This window comes from Jaculus jaculus, chromosome 6, assembly GCF_020740685.1.
Source record: "Jaculus jaculus isolate mJacJac1 chromosome 6, mJacJac1.mat.Y.cur, whole genome shotgun sequence".
In the NCBI taxonomy this organism is placed as follows: domain Eukaryota; kingdom Metazoa; phylum Chordata; class Mammalia; order Rodentia; family Dipodidae; genus Jaculus; species Jaculus jaculus.
Window position 1 is genome coordinate 83725788 of NC_059107.1, and position 15853 is coordinate 83741640.

At 41.8% G+C, this 15853-nt stretch overlaps 1 protein-coding gene across 8 annotated transcripts in view; it reads left to right on the forward strand.

Moving 5' to 3' along the window:
- Pphln1 (periphilin 1) overlaps positions 1-15853 on the forward strand; it is a 171779-nt gene that overhangs the window by 152971 nt on the left and 2955 nt on the right. The gene's annotated exons all lie outside the window — the stretch shown is intronic.

A 15853-nucleotide genomic window follows, 5' to 3' on the forward strand; every position in this document is an offset into this window, starting at 1 on the left:
TCTTTTGCTGAGGATATTCGTGGATATCCGAGGCCTTCTGCCATTCCATATGAATTTTTTTTAATTTAATTTATTTATTTGAGAGTGACAGACAGAGAAAGAGGCAGCTAGTGAGAGAGAATTGGCACACCAGGGCCTCCAGCCACTGAAAACGAACTCCAGACACATGTGCCCCCCACCTTGTGCATCTGGTTAATGTGGGTCCTGGGGAATTGAGCCTTGAACCAGGGTCCTTAGGCTTCATAGGCAAGCGCTTAACTGCTAAGCCATCTCCAGCCCATTCCATATTAATTTTGAGATCATTTTTTTCTATCTCTGTGAAGAAAGATGTTGGGCTTTTTGTTAGTACTGCATTAAACCTGTATATTGCTTTTGGTAAGATTTCCATTTTCACAATGTTAATTCTGCCTATCCAGGAACATGGGAGGTCTTTTCATTTTCTCAATTCTTCCTCACTTTCTTTCTTGAGTGTTTTTATGTTTTCATTGTAAAGGTCTTTCACCTCCTTGGTTCATGTTTTTTTGAGGTATTTTATTTTATTTTTTTATGCTATTGAAAATGGAACAATGTCACTTATCTCTTCTCTGTATCTTTGTCTTGCATATCGAAAGGCTGCTTTATTTTGTGTATTGATTTTTGTGTCCTGCTACTTTTCTGAAGGAGCTAATCACTTTTAAGAGTTTTGAGATGGAGGTTCTCAAATCACTTATGTATAGAGTCATGTCATCTGCAAGTAGGGCTAACTTAACTTCTTTTCTAATTTGTATCCCTTTTATTTCTTTCTCCTGTCTTATTGCTTGAGCTAGGACTTCGAGTACTATGTTGAGGAGCAGAGATTCTCATCTCTGTCTTGGACACCCCTGACTTGTTCCTGATCTCAATGGGAATTCCTTCAGTCTCTCCCCATTAAGTGTTATTTGGGCTGTATATTTAGCCTTTATTATGTTGAGATATAGACCATCCATGCCTATTTCTCCAATGTTTTGATTATGAAGTGATGTTGTATTTTATCTAAGGCCTTTTCTGCATCTGTTGAGATGATCATGTGCTTTTTGTGTTTAGGCTTATGTATATGGTGTATTACGTTGACAGATTTCCGTATGTTGAACCACCCCTGTGTTCCTGGGATAAAGCCTACTTGATCCAGGTGGATAATGCTTTTGATGTGCTGTTGAATTCAGTTTGTGAGGATTTTGTTCAGGATCTTTGCATCTACTAAGTTCATCAGGGAAATAGGCCTGTAGTTTTCTTTTCTTGTGGAATCTCTGCCTGATTTTGTTATTAGCTTCATAAAAGGAGTTGGGGAGCTTTCCCTGTTCTCTGATTGTGTGGCACAGTTTGAGAAAAATGTGGTTTCAGTTCTAACATGAAGATTTGATAGAATTCAGCCAAGAATCCATCTGGTCCTGGACTCTTATTTTAGGGGAGGGTTTTTATTACCCTTTCAATCTTGATGTTTGTGATAGGTTTGTTTAGGAGATTAATTTGCTCTTGAGTTTAGCTTTTGTAGGTGGTATGTGTCTATGAATTCATCCATTTCATTCATATTATCCAATTTTGTGGAGTAGAGGTTTTGAAGTAAGTCCTGATTTTTTCTCCCAGTTTCATTTATGTCTGTTGTGATCTCTGCTTTTTCATTTCTAAGTTTGTTAATTTGAAGTGTTTCTTTTTTTCACCTGATCAAATTGGCCAGGGGAGTATCAATCTTATTTACTTTTTAAAAGAATCAGCTCTTTGTTTCATCAATTTTCGTAACTGTGTTTTCTTAGTTTCCAATTCATTAATTTCTGCTCTGATCTTAATTAGTTCAGTCCGTCTGGATTTTTTTGGCTTGTATACTATTTGTTCTTCCAATGCCTTTAGGTGGATGGTTAGGTTATTGATCTGGGATCTCTCTGTCTTTGTTATGAAGGCATTTAGTGCAATGAATTTTCCCCTGAGGACCACCTTCATTGTGTCCCATAAGATATTGTACGTTGTATTCTCATTGTCATTTGTTTCTATACAGTTTGCAATTTCATTTTTTATTTTATTCACTATCCACTTATTGTTTAAGAGTGAGTCATTTAGTTTCCAGGAGATTGTAGGGTTTCTAGCGCATCTTTTGTTGTTGAGTTCTAATAATGCAGTATTGTGATCTGAAACCAAGCAGGAAAGAAAGTATGCCGCTCCTTCTAAATATATGGAGGCAGGCTTTATGATCCAGTATATGATCTATTTTAGAGAAGGTTCCATGGGCTGATGAGAAGAATGTATAATATGTGGATTTGGGATAGATATTTTGTGTAGATATCTGTTAAGTCTAATTGATCTGTAGTGTTGTTGAGCTCTCTTCCCTGTTTTCTGTTTGGATGATCTTTCTATTGCTGATAGTGGAGTATTGAAGTCCCTAACTATGGTGGTGTTGGTGGTTATTTCTGTTTCATTGTCAAGTAGGTTTTGTTTTATGAATTGTGTTGCACCTGTATTTGGTGCATAAAGATTAATGATTGTGATATCCTCTTGTTGGATCATTCCCTTGATAAGTAGGAAGTGGCCTTTGTCATTTTTGATTACTTTTGGTTTATTTTCTATTTTATCTGATAGTAGTATGTCTGCACCTGCCTGCTTCATATTTCCATTTGCTTGGGATATCATTTTCCACTTTTTCACCCTGAGGAGGTGTTTGTCTTTGTTGGGCCTTGAGAGACCCGGAAGTGAGGCCTAGTGGAACTTCCTGAGCCTACCTAAAGTTTGGTGACCTGTCTCTGGCCAGCTATGACTCAGCAGGACTCCTAATGGCCTCAGGCCTGCTATTTCCACTTAGGAAGTTGGAGTTCTCTCTTGTACACTTAGAACCAATCATCTCAAAAGTTGCGGTATGCTATTGGCCCTTATACCCCACCCCATCCTAAAATCCCCACCCTTGTTCTCAGTGCTATAAAAGCACCTGCCTGTTACAATAAGTTGAGTTGCTACTTCAACAAGATTCCCGGCTCGGTGGTTCGTTCCTGGCAGTTGGCACCCACCCTCCTCCTCAACCCCTTGGGAGGAACCAGCGGGCCTGGTCCTTCCTCAGCACTATCTGCCAGGGGAGCCCGGCAGTTTGGCACCCAACGTGGAGCTATGGGAATCCGGCAGACTGGTGCCCCGTGTGAGGCATTTGTTGAGGAGGTCTGTCGGTGTGCAGGTTGAGTGTACCCTCATAAGTTATGAGGCAGTCTTCATATTTAATGTGCTAAACTTTGCTTCTATAACCTGTGCTTGTTTGTCAACATCTCTTCATTCCCTTTCTCTTTCCTTTCACTTTCTGTTCGCTGGCAAGCTACATCTGAGGCTTTTGCATTTCTGAACGGGTCATACATCCTGAGTGGACATAACGTGTGGGCAGACCTGGAGGAGACTCAAGGTGTATTGCCCCCCTCATTTGAGTGAGGGCTCTGTCCTGGAAGACGAAGCAAATCTGCTGGGGAGACCTGCTCCCATCGTCACCGTGTTAGGTATCATTGAGCCATCCCCTAAGGACACAGACTCTTCTGGCCATCATGGATCTAAATCTGAACTTAATTCTACAGCATGTTTGCCTATCTTTCAGGTCCTTGTGCTTGTGTTGTACTTGTGCATCTGTGGGTTGCTATTGCCCTAATGTTACAGATATTTCTCTCTCGACTTTATAATATTGGGACACTTGGGACAGGGTGGAGGCCCTTGTTCATCGGGTACATGTGGAGAAGGGTCAGATTACCTCCCTTAGGGGGTCCTCCCTATGAGCTCGGCCCTTATGGGTTGCTTCCCTCCAAGACCAACCAAACAAAAACTAAAGACAGTGGAAAAGTGAAAAGATAGTATACAGCCTGATCCGGCTACTACTCCTGGAGATGCAGCTTTAAAAAACCAAGAAAAAGGTGAGTCCTTATACCCCTCACTCGATCTCTTTGGGAGTGCTCCTTACCCTTCCATGGGACCTCCCCCACCTTCTCTATCTACTAATCCTTTCCGGACCCTTCAGTCCCCTCCCTTCATATTCAACTGCCAAGCCTCCAGAAACTGAAACTACTTTTCTGTTTCCTGTCAATCTAAATCCTGGGGGTAATTGCCCTGCTGCCTGTTATCCATGGGAAGTTCAGGACCTTAAGGATCTTAAAAAGGCAGTCTCAGAGGATAGACCCAACTCTACTTGGGCTGAGACCCTGTTACAGGGACTTGCCCATCAACCTTGTACGACCCAAGATTGGAAAAAATATAGTTAAGGCCATGTTGTCGGGTCCCCTATAATAAATTAAGTGGTATGCTGTTTTTTCAAGGTGAGTGCCGTATACAGGCAGATCGAAACCAAAGTCAACAGCCCCCTGTGCCCATAACGTTTGGGATGCTCTCCGGTTCCTCTGCTCAATATGTACAGGCACTCGATAGGCAGCTATACCTGATCCACATAGGGACCAGGTCAGGGCACTGGGCTTGGTGGCATGCTAAAAGCTTGATGAGGGACCCTCTGAGCCCCCCCCCCCCCCCGCTTATGGGTATTACTCAGAAACCATCTGAGGACCTAGCTATATTTATAGATAGGGTGGAAATAAGTCTCCAAAAATAATTTCCCCAGGGCCATTATGGGATCAGTTTACTAGAATGTTAGTTTGGGAAGGGATGACAGCCAGTTATTGCCTCGCCTGTGCAGGTCTCAAGGACAATTCCATGAGTAGATGGATTGTAGCCACCAAAGACATTGGTACTATCTCCCATCAGGCTAGAGCCATGTCTGCCACCCTTCAAGAAAATAAACAGAGAAAAAAAAAGAAAGAAAAAGAAAATAAACAGAGATTTAACTGAGAAGACCTGTGCATTACAGTTAAATCCTAAAAAACTAACATGTTTCGGGTGTGGGGGTGAGGGCCATTTTAAAAGGGAGTGCCCCAACAAGACAAAGCCTCTCCCGCCCTCTGGGAAGACGACCAATGCCCCTCACACCCGCTGCCCTAAATACAAGAAGTGGTTTCATTGGGCTAGGGAGTGTTGGTCGAAGTTTGACATACAGGGAAAGCCTTTAAACTCCTCCCAGGGCTCCCCCCAGCACCATTAAGTAAGGGGAAAGAGACCATCAGAGCCCATTGGACCGTCCCTCTGGTTCCCAGCCTTAGACCCAAAATTATTTTAAATATTGGCAATAAAAAAATTCAAACTTCTCATTGACACTGGAGCGGACCAAATGGTCCTGGGTAAGGAGGAAGTGCCCCCTCCTGGCAGCTTGTGCCCGGCCCTCCCCTACTGGGAGTTGGCGGGCAGTCTGCCTGCTAGGAGACTGCCATGTGGACCAAGGTGGAGACGGGGAAAATCCGCCCTTTTGTTGTGACTGATCTCGCTGCTAACTTACTGGGGCAAGACATTGTTGGAGATGCCGAGACCTTCATCACTAGTGACCATAAGGCCTTTTATAATGATTTCTTAGATGAAGAAGAATATCAACAACAGTTTGAGGAAGAGAGGGAATGTCATCCCAGTTATAGAGATGACCCTTACTTTGAGCAACTCAGACAAAAGTACTCCAATGAACACTTCCAATTCTAAGGGCCACTTCCCAGCCCCCCTCCCCCATTTAAAATCCAGTGGAGACTGGGAGATCCTATATGGGTTGAGCAGTGGCCTCTCTCTTCTAAAGCACACCAACTGCACATACTTATTGATCAACAGTTGGAGGCTGGGCATATCCATCCCTCCACTAGTCCCTGGAACTCTCCTGTCTTTGTCATAAAAAAGCCTAATAGGTCCTGGAGATTTTTATATGACTTAAGGAGGATCAATGAATGCATGATCTCCTTTGGTACCCCCCAGAGGGGACTCCCATGGATCTCAGCTATTCCCAATATATACCATATTACTGTCATTGACATTAAAGATTGATTCTTCTGTATCCCTCTCCATCCAGGAGATGTGGAAAAATTTGCATTCTCTGTACCCGCTGTTAATTTTTGTGGCCCAGATAGGAGATTTTGAGTGGACTGTCTTACCTCAGGGCATAGCTGATAGCCCACCCACTTGTCGATATTACCTGTCATCCATTTTCTCTTCTCTTATCAATCTCCCCAATACCCTGTTTTATATTTATATGGATGTTACTATTCTTGGGTGCCTAGATTCCTCCACACTCCAGGACCGTAATTACCCACCAATGTCTAACTATCCTTCATACTCACAGCTTTAAAGTAGCTCCTGAGAAAGTTCAAACTGTGCCTCCCTTTAAGATCTTGGGCTCGATCCTTACCCTAGATAGGGTTTCCCCTGTTAAACCACAACTTTTATTCAGAATTCTTATACCTTGCCAGAAACTTTTGGGGAGAAATTAACTGGATAAGGCCCTGGATATCAATAACTACTGAGGAATTATCCCTCTTGTTCAACCTCCTAAGGGGCCTTGGTCTTTCATCCCGAGTAACCCTAATGTCTGGGCAGAGGCAAATCCTCCATAGAGTCCAGGAGGCCATAGATAACTCTAGTCTCAAACGATTCAAACATGATGTCCCTCTTTCCCTCTACCTTTTCCTTGGGGAGACCCTGATAACTGCCCTGTTGGCTCAAAAGGGTGAGACTATTCCGTGGAGTTACCTCTCGATCAGTGGGGCTCCTAGGACTATTCTTTAAGTAACCAAGTAGCTGATTGTATCATTAAAGGAAGGGAAACTGCCATTAGACTCTTTGGTATTGAGCCTCACTCCATCATTACCCCATATAAGACAACTGATTTCACGTGGCCACAAAAAAATAATATAAGAGTCGCTATGGCACTTGAAGGGTTCCTGGGCACCACAGGCTGCCATGATGGCCCTCATAAGTGGATGAGCTCCTTCTCTAGGTTGGAGTGGAGATCCCACAGGCTTTTCCTATCTCAGCCCAACCCTGACTTTGACATTGCCTTTACAGATGGGGGATGCCTGGGTGCTTCCCTGGTTGTGTATATCCCCCCTTTAAATTGGGAGTAAAACCTGAGCCCATCAAGTCTGTCTCTCAGGAAATGGAGGGATCAGCACAGTACAAAGAGCTTTTCACAGTTGTTCTGGCCCTGGATACCATTCAAGAGTTGTTCAGCTTATTTTCTGACAGCCTCTAGGTGGTAAATCTATTGCCCAATCTCATTGAAGCTCATATTAGACTTGATTCCAACCCTGTATCCCCCTTAATGATCTAGGCTTGCACCCTACTCAAACAGAGAGTCCACCCTATCTTCATAGAACACCTATCAAAATTTAACAGGTTTCCTGTCCAAAGGAAACAGTTTGGCCAATCAATTGGCCTCTGTGGCTCACTGTCACATTGTCTCAGAGGCTATCTGATTTCATTCATTAACCCATACCAACTGGAGAGGCCTTAAACATAGATTCCCCCAAATACCAAATAAAGATCTTAAAAAGATTATTAGGCCATGCAAGTCTTGCCAGCCTTTCCTCCAGGCTCCCTCCCCTCCAAACTTCTGGGAGTAACCCTTGGGGCCTTTGCCCCTACCATCTTTGGCAAATATATGTTACTCATTATTCCCCCTTTGGAAAACTTAAATATATTTTCTTATCAGTTGATACTTTCTCCCTTGCCTATTGGGCATGTGCACATGCCGGGGAGAAATCTAAACATGCCATTAGTCATATGCTTCAATGCTTTGCCACCCTTGGACTACCTGACCAAGTTAAGACAGATAATGGCCCCTGCTTCATAAGCAAGGCCTTTGTAGATTTTCTCCAGACCTGGAAAATCTCACATTCCACAGGCATCCCATACAACCCCTGGGGCCAGGCTATCATTGAAAGATATAATCAGACTCTCAAGTCTCAATTACAAAATCAAAAGGGGGAATCTTTACCCCCACACAACCAACTAAAAAAGGCATAATTTACTCTAAATATTTTAAATTTTTCTAAAGAAGATAGACAATTATCCCCTTTTCAAAAACATTGGTCCTCATCTGTTACCTACAGTTCTATATGGGTAAGATGGAGTGACCCATTGACTGGGGCCTGGAGAGGACCAGACCCACTCCTTACAGCAGGGAGAGGGTTTGGATGTGTCTTCCCTCAAGATGAAAAACGACCCATTTGGGTACCAGCGAGAGACCTAAAATATTTGTCCCAACAAGGGGACCCTGACAATCACTTCTCCAGGGAGTGTCCCACCCCTGAGGACTGTTCCTAAAATGGTCTTCACTCTGCTAAATCAAACAACTCCTTCCCTTGCAGAGAATTGCTGGCTTTGCCTCCGATCTGGGCCTCCCCAGCTGCTTGCAGTAATCACCAATGCTACAACTACAGTTGCTCATACAACCCTAAAAAATTGCTCAGCCACCTTTCCTATCCCCGTCCAGCTTTTCCCAATGTCTCTTTCTGGAACTTGCATTTGGGCCCCACCTTCCCCTAATAATTCCAGTATAGATGTGGAATACATTCATCCTTCCTTCTGTACTTTTTTTAAAATATTTTTTAAATTATTTATTTATTTATTTATTTGAGTGCGACAGACACAGAGAGAAAGACAGGTAGAGGGAGAGAGAGAGAATGGGCGCGCCAGGGCTTCCAGCCTCTGCAAACGAACTCTAGACGTGTGCTCCCCCTTGTGCATCTGGCTAGCGTGGGACCTGGGGAACCGAGCCTCGAACTGGGGTCCTTAGGCTTCACAGGCAAGCGCTTAACTGCTAAGCCATCTCTCCAGCCCTCCTTCTGTACTTTTAACACAACTGAGCCCAGTGCTCAATGCTGCCCATCTTCTGGCATGGTTTATGTTTGTGGAGGCGGGATTGCCTATGACTTTCTGCCCATCAGTTGGACGGGCCTTTGTGACCCAGTCACTTAATCCCAGATGTAGATATTATTCCTGGAAATGAGGCCCTACCCTGTGCCTCTTTTGATTATATCAGAGGGAGACCTAAGAGAGCTGTACAAATGATACCTTTACTAGTTGGGATGGGAATAACCACAGGTGTGGCCACCGGAACAGCTGCAATGGGTATGGCAGTCCATCTCCACAGAAAGCTCTCCCTCTCCAGTTGATCAGGGACATAAAAGCCATGTCCAACACTATCTGTGATCTCCATCAACAGCTAGATTCCTGGGCTGAGGTAGTCCTACAAAACAGTAGGGGACTACACCTATTCACAGCCAAAAAGGGAGGAATATGCTTGTTTTTAAAGGAAAAATGCTGTTTCTACACACAGTGGGTAATCTTAGTAGCCTAGAAGGCTTATTTGTTTGTTATTCCATTTTATATCTGCTCTTAGGTGTTCATAACTCTCTGCCCCATAGTGAGTGAGGTTGTAAAACCAACTCTCCTGGGTCAAAGCATAAGCTCAGATGGTAAAACCTGTATACCCATCTTGGTGCTTTATTTGGGTTTAGATCTTGGGCCTCCCAAAATTTTATCAGGAAAAAATATATTTTCTTTTTTTTTTAATATTTTTTTTGTTCATTTTTTATTTATTTATTTGAGAGTGACAGACACAGGGAGAAAGGCAGATAGAGGAAGAGAGAAAGGATGGGCGCGCCAGGGCTTCCAGCCACTGCAAACGAACTCCAGATGCGTGCGCCCCCTTGTGCATCTGGCTAACGTGGGACCTGGGGAACCGAGCCTCGAGCCAGGGTCCTTAGGCTTCACAGGCAAGTGCTTAACCACTAAGCAATCTCTCTAGCCCAAAATATATTTTCTTAAATACTTAATTATATTTCAGGAAAGAGAGAAGAGAGAGAGAGAGAGAGAGAGAGAGAGAGAGAGAGAGAGAGCGCGCACCCATATCAGCTAGCTTTACATGGGTAGTGGAGAATCAAACCGAGGCAACAGGGTCCTTAGGCTTGTAAGCAAGTGCCTTTAACTACTTAAGCCATCTCACCAGATCTCATGAAAAAAATTAAACATAAAGAAAAATTGAAGGAATCATACAATTTTTACCCAAAATTAGACAGTATACACCCATATACACATCAGTTAGGTTCTATAATTAACTTATTTTGCTTGTTTTTTCATGTGTGTGTATGTGTGAAAGAGTGCCGGGACTTACTACTTACTGTGAACAAATGCCATTTCATGTTACTTTTTGTATTCAGCTTACTTAGGTAACTTGGGTATTGAACCCATGCCTGCAGGCTTTGCAAACAAGTGTTTTTAACCATTGAGCCATCTTCCAACCCCAAACCACTTTTTTTGAGATAAGGTCGTTCACTGACCTTACTGGCCTGGAATTCACCACGTAGGACTGGTTGGCCAGAAAGCCTGGGGATCCATCTGTCTCCACCTCCTCAGCACTGGGATTGGTAGTCAGCACCACCATGTCCCAAACTTCAGGGTCCCAAACTCAGATCCTCAAGCTTGCAAGACAAGTACTTCAATTAAGCCACCTCCTCAGGCCCAACCTCTTGTTGTGTTGCAGAACTGTTCATTTCTGAATCTAATAAAATGTATGTGTTTGATTTCTGCCCCTGTTTCCTTGTATTCCATTCCCAAAGCCTTAGCCTTAGCCTTAGCCTTAGCCTTGGCAGTGTACTCCAGAGCCCAGGATACAGATGATATACAGTAAAACCAACCATTCATTAAGAAAGTGGGGTAAGTGGGGGCTGGAGAGATGACTTAGCGGTTAAGACACTTGCCCATGAAACCTAAGGACCCGGGTTTGATTGCCCAGGACCCAGGTCAGTCAGGTGCACAAGGTAGTGTATGCATCTGGAGTTCATTTGCAACGGCTAGAGACCCTTGAAAGCCCATTCTCTCTCTTTCTCCCCCCATCTGCTTCTTTCCTTCTCTCTCATTCTAATAAATAAAAAATATATATATTTAAAACAAAGGGCTGGAGAGATGGCTTAGTGGTTAAGCACTTACCTGTGAAGCCTAAGGACCCCAGTTCGAGGCTTGCTATCCCAGATGCACAAGTCTGAAAAGACAACTTTGGGGTTGTGACAGCTAATGGGAAGGTATTATGCCCACATAGGAATGCAACCTCCTCATGGCATGGCCTTGTGGAATAAATAGGCATTAGGAAGTAAAGTGCTTTCTGAGAGACATTCTAGCAAATGATTGGACCTGGTTGGTACATGGGGATATATATATAATTTTTTAAAATTCGTTGGTAGGAAGTGCTAGAGGACTCCAACCAGCTACAATGGCAAGGGCAGTGTGTGCGACTGAGCCCTTACCCTATGAGACACGACTGTCGTGCCAGTCATGGTCGGGCAGAGGATTGTGTGAGAACACCAGAAGTACAGTACTGAATATTGTGAGCGGCAGTAGTAGAAGGCGAAGAGCAATTGGATTTCCTTATACAGACTGCAGCCAAGGGGGAGATAGCAAAATCTGTACATGCTGAGGTCCCTTGTATAGAATTTTGTAATGTTTGCATATAACCCCACATAGTATCCTGTGTACATTAAGTCATCTTTAGGTTACTTATACATGCTCATCTTGTTTCTCCTTTTAAGAGTTTGGCAAATTATATCTTTGAGGGAAAAGGTCCACTTCATCTCTGTACTTAGCATGGAGTTTGTCATACTTCATTTCCTAGAGAGTGTCCATGAGGTTAGTAGTAAGTTGTGACCTCTCTCCTTTTAGCTAGATTAACTTTGTCAAAAGTGTGTTAGTTTTATATTTTCAAAGAACCAGTTTGGAAATGTAGCTTAGTTGGTAGACTGCCTACCTCATATTCATGAGGCCTTGGGTTCAATCTCCAACACTACATAGACAAGACACAGTGGAGCCTGCCTGTAATGCTAGCGTTCAGGAGGTAGAGGCAGAGGCAGGAAGATCAGAGAGCCCAAGGTCATCCTCAGCTATGTATTGAGTTAAATGCCACCCTAGGCTGCATGAGACCCTGTTTCAAAAACAACAAAAGTAATTACACCTGCCCCATAAGAGTCAGCTTTTCATTATATCTATTATCATTTCTAGGTGTTGCAGTCAGGTTTGCATTGCTGGTAGAAATCAGCAAACCAAGAGCAGCTTGTGGGGAAAAAGTGGTTTATTTTGGCTTACAGGCTCGAGAGGGAAGCTCCATAATGGCAGGGAAAACGATGGTATGAGCAGAGGGTGGATATTACCCTCTGGCCAACATCAGGTGGACAATAGCAACAGGAGAGTGTGCCAAACACTGGCATGGGGAAACGGGCTATAACACTCATAAGCCTGCTCCCAACAATAAATACACTCCCTCCAGGAGATGTTAATTCCCAAGTCTCCATCAGCTGGGAACCTAGCATTCAGAACACCTAAGTTTATGGGAGACACCTGAATCAAACCACCACACTAGGTTTTAATTTCATTTTTCTGCTGTAGTTTTAATTTTTTCTTCTATTTACCTTGAATTTCATTTGTTCTTTTTTTATTTTTTTCTATATACTCCTTTTGCTGTCCAAGTTTTGAGTTGATTTTCATTTAGTTCAACATATTTTAATATTTCCCTTGAAATTTCTTTGACCCTTGTGTTATTAGAAGTATGTTGTTGGACTGGGATCATAACAGTGGTAGGTAGTGTTTGCCTAGCACAGTCAAGGTTTGATCCCCAGTATTGTAAAAACAAAAAATTTACTATTTGATACATCCCTAGAAATGTTATTTGATCTCCACAGATATTTGGGAAGTTTTTCAGCTGGCTTTCTATCAATTTCTAATTTAATTTCCTTTCTGTCTGAGTATACTTTGTGTGTGTGTGTGTCTCCTTTGAAATTTGTTAAAGTATATTTTATGGCCTATAATGTGGGCAAATTGGTGAATATTCCATACCAGCCCAAACTGGTCCCTTAGGTCAAGTCATGGTGTCCTTGCATTTTCAAGTTCAAGAGCCCACCTGCTCCCTGGGCCTAGATAGCTACTTTCTTCATCTTTACAGCTCATCGCTCACACTCTGATCAGATTGTTCCACTTTTTCTGACCTTCTTGCATTTATCTTTGAAAGTCTCTTGTGAATATATTGGATATACCTAGATAATATAGAATATTTTTCCTCACCTTAAGACCCTTAACATAAATCACATTTGCAGGGGCCTTTTTATACCATGTAAAGTAATACTCACAAACTCTGGAGGTCAGGGTGTGGCCATCTTCAGGTAGGGTCAGAAGTCATTTGGCCCTTCACAGTAATAGAGTTAGGGTGCAAGTCCCACAAGCCTGTTCTTGGAACCATTTTTCTGCCTTCCCTACACAACTGATTTCTCATTTGTGCTGAATTTCAGTCGTCTATTTACTTCTCCATTAGGATGTGGTGCTCCAGAGACAGGATATAAAGTATTTTTATAAAGGAGTTCAGATAATGGAAATTATGTCAATGATGAGGCATCAGTAGTAGAGGAAATAACATTCTCATTGATAATTTTAGTAACTTCAGGGGCCAGTAGTAGGCAGCAAGATTTCCACCAATATTCTAGATTGCTCTTTTACAACTGGAACGCATCTTCATGGTTTTTTGAAAGATAGGCTTAGAATTTCGCCTTAATTTTGTGCTTGGAAGCCTTCTCCCCTTTGCTTCTCTTTTCATTCTTTTTCTTCCTTCCTTCTTTCCTCCTCCTCTCCCTGCCTTCCTTCCTTCCTACACAGGAACAAGGCAAGGGAGTAAAGTTAGTATATTTTAGTGGGGTTTTCTATTTATTTACAAGTAAGTTTTAAATTTGTTTATTGTAATGTTTGGGATTGTGCATGCTCACTCAGCACGCTCAGCACGAGCTACTGCTCAGCTCTACAAGCAGTTGCCATTGAATTTGTTTTGCCCTATACTCTTTTTTTTCCCCTACTCATTTGGAAATATAATTAATAATGAAAACACTGGAGAGGTTATTTTTTTTTATCACATTCCTTTATTCCTAGAAGGACGCTGGGAACTTAACTGTTGACTCTGACCACTGTAACCCAGGAATGAAGCCACATTTCAGTGTCGTTCTTATTGTGCTAACAATTTAATGGCTTCTTGCATTATATTTGAACCTCACTCATATGTTGACCTGTTACCCATTTTGATGCAGTCCAAGCACAACAGAAACAGCAACAACAACAAAAAATCTTCCTGTGTGGCCTGCTGATGTCAAATCTGAAGGGTTATTAATGTACTCCCAGCTAGGGACCATAAGTAAACAAGGTCTGCTATGGATAACAACACCCTTCCTGTTTGGGAATTAAGTTTACTGTGAAACAGATTTCAGAAATAGGTTTCTGACAGCTTTGAGTGGTTTTTATAAAACATTGCAGGGTGAGGCCTTCCTTTAACAAAAACTATTTCCTACCTAATTTCTAACTAAGGCATTTTTAAGTAGTCTTTAGAAAATTTTCTGTCTACTTAGAGAGTTGTGTTGTCTTCAGTAGTTCCTGGCAAAGAATGTATAAAACTTTTGTACATTTCTAGTGAATAATTTAAAAAGGACTTACAAAATGTATACCAAAATCGCTTGTATATTTACTGGGGTAATAGTACGTTACAGTTTTATAATGGCATTCAAATGTTATGATGTCTTCTATGCAAATCTGTATGGCATAGTTGAAGTTGCGTTCTGTATATATGCTAGATGAAGTACTACGATTGAGATAAGCAGATTCATATTCAAGAATTTGTGGATTAGTTCAGTATACTATCCTCGTTTAGTATATATCTACCACAAAATGGTTTGCTGAAGCCTGCATTTAGTACTAGAATAACGTTGTTATACATGTATTTGGTAAGAATTATAATTAAAGCCTCATAGTTCCTTTGGGGACTGTGTTGGCTGGACTTGGGTGGTATGTGCTTGTTAGACCAGTCATAATGTACTTTATTGCCTTGACATCATGTGTAATACATATGAATGTATACTGCTTGTGGTGAGTTTACCAGAATATAAGTCCTCCATCATAGAACTTCAGGTTAAACAGGAATGATAGTTTAAATGGTGAGTTGAACTTAGTAACTATTATAAGCAAATTTCATTACATTAGGAAAGCATGCACGCATTTGTATATTATGACTGAGAAGGCAGCTAAGGGGCATGTGTTTGTTGTATGTATGTATGTATGTATGTATGTATGTATGTATGTATGTGGACAGGGTTTTATTGCAACACAGGCTGGCTGGTCCTCCTGTCTTATCCCCCAGAGTGCTAGGATTTATTATAAGTATGATCCAACATGCCAAACTTTGGTTTCATATATTCCGATTTCTCTGTCACTTGAACTTATCCTTTAAGTTTCCTTGGAACTTGGGAAGTTCTTTTTTTTTTTTTTAATTTATTTTATTTTTTGCATTTTGGGGAGATGAGCCCAGGCTGACCTTGATCTCACAGCAATTCTGCTCTATGCTGCAACCGCCCAAGTACTAGAATTTCAGGCCATACCACCATTACCTCTTGGTTTGTGAGTTGTTCTCTATAGAATAGATATTAATGTAGTAAACTGTGGTTACCTAAACTTAAAATGAAATAGACAGCTGTTTTTAAGTAATCAGAACAAGTGTTGCTGACACTTTTAAGCCTGGCAGTATCTCAAATCTCTGACTTCTAACATGTAGAGCCATAACAATATTTTCCCATAAGTAATTGAACTACAGAGTACAAAAGCTAGCAGTGAAATGAAGGTACATGACATTTAGTGTGCAATTTTTATATACTATCTGGTTGGCAGTGATAAAAGTTATTCGTTTAGGGCTGGGTAGATGGCTCAGTCCCTAAAACTGCTTGCTTTCAAAGTCTGCTGGCTTGGGTTTCATTCCCCAGTACCCATAGAAAAGTAGTGCATGCATCTAGAGTTGCAGTGGCAAGAGGCCCTAGTGTGCCTATACGTTCTTTCTCTTGTAAGCAAACTATTTAAAATATTTTTTAAAGTTATACATTTTGAAGTAAAATGGTAAAATATATACATATGATATATACATATGTATATTACACAAAAGTGAGTGAACACATCCCTA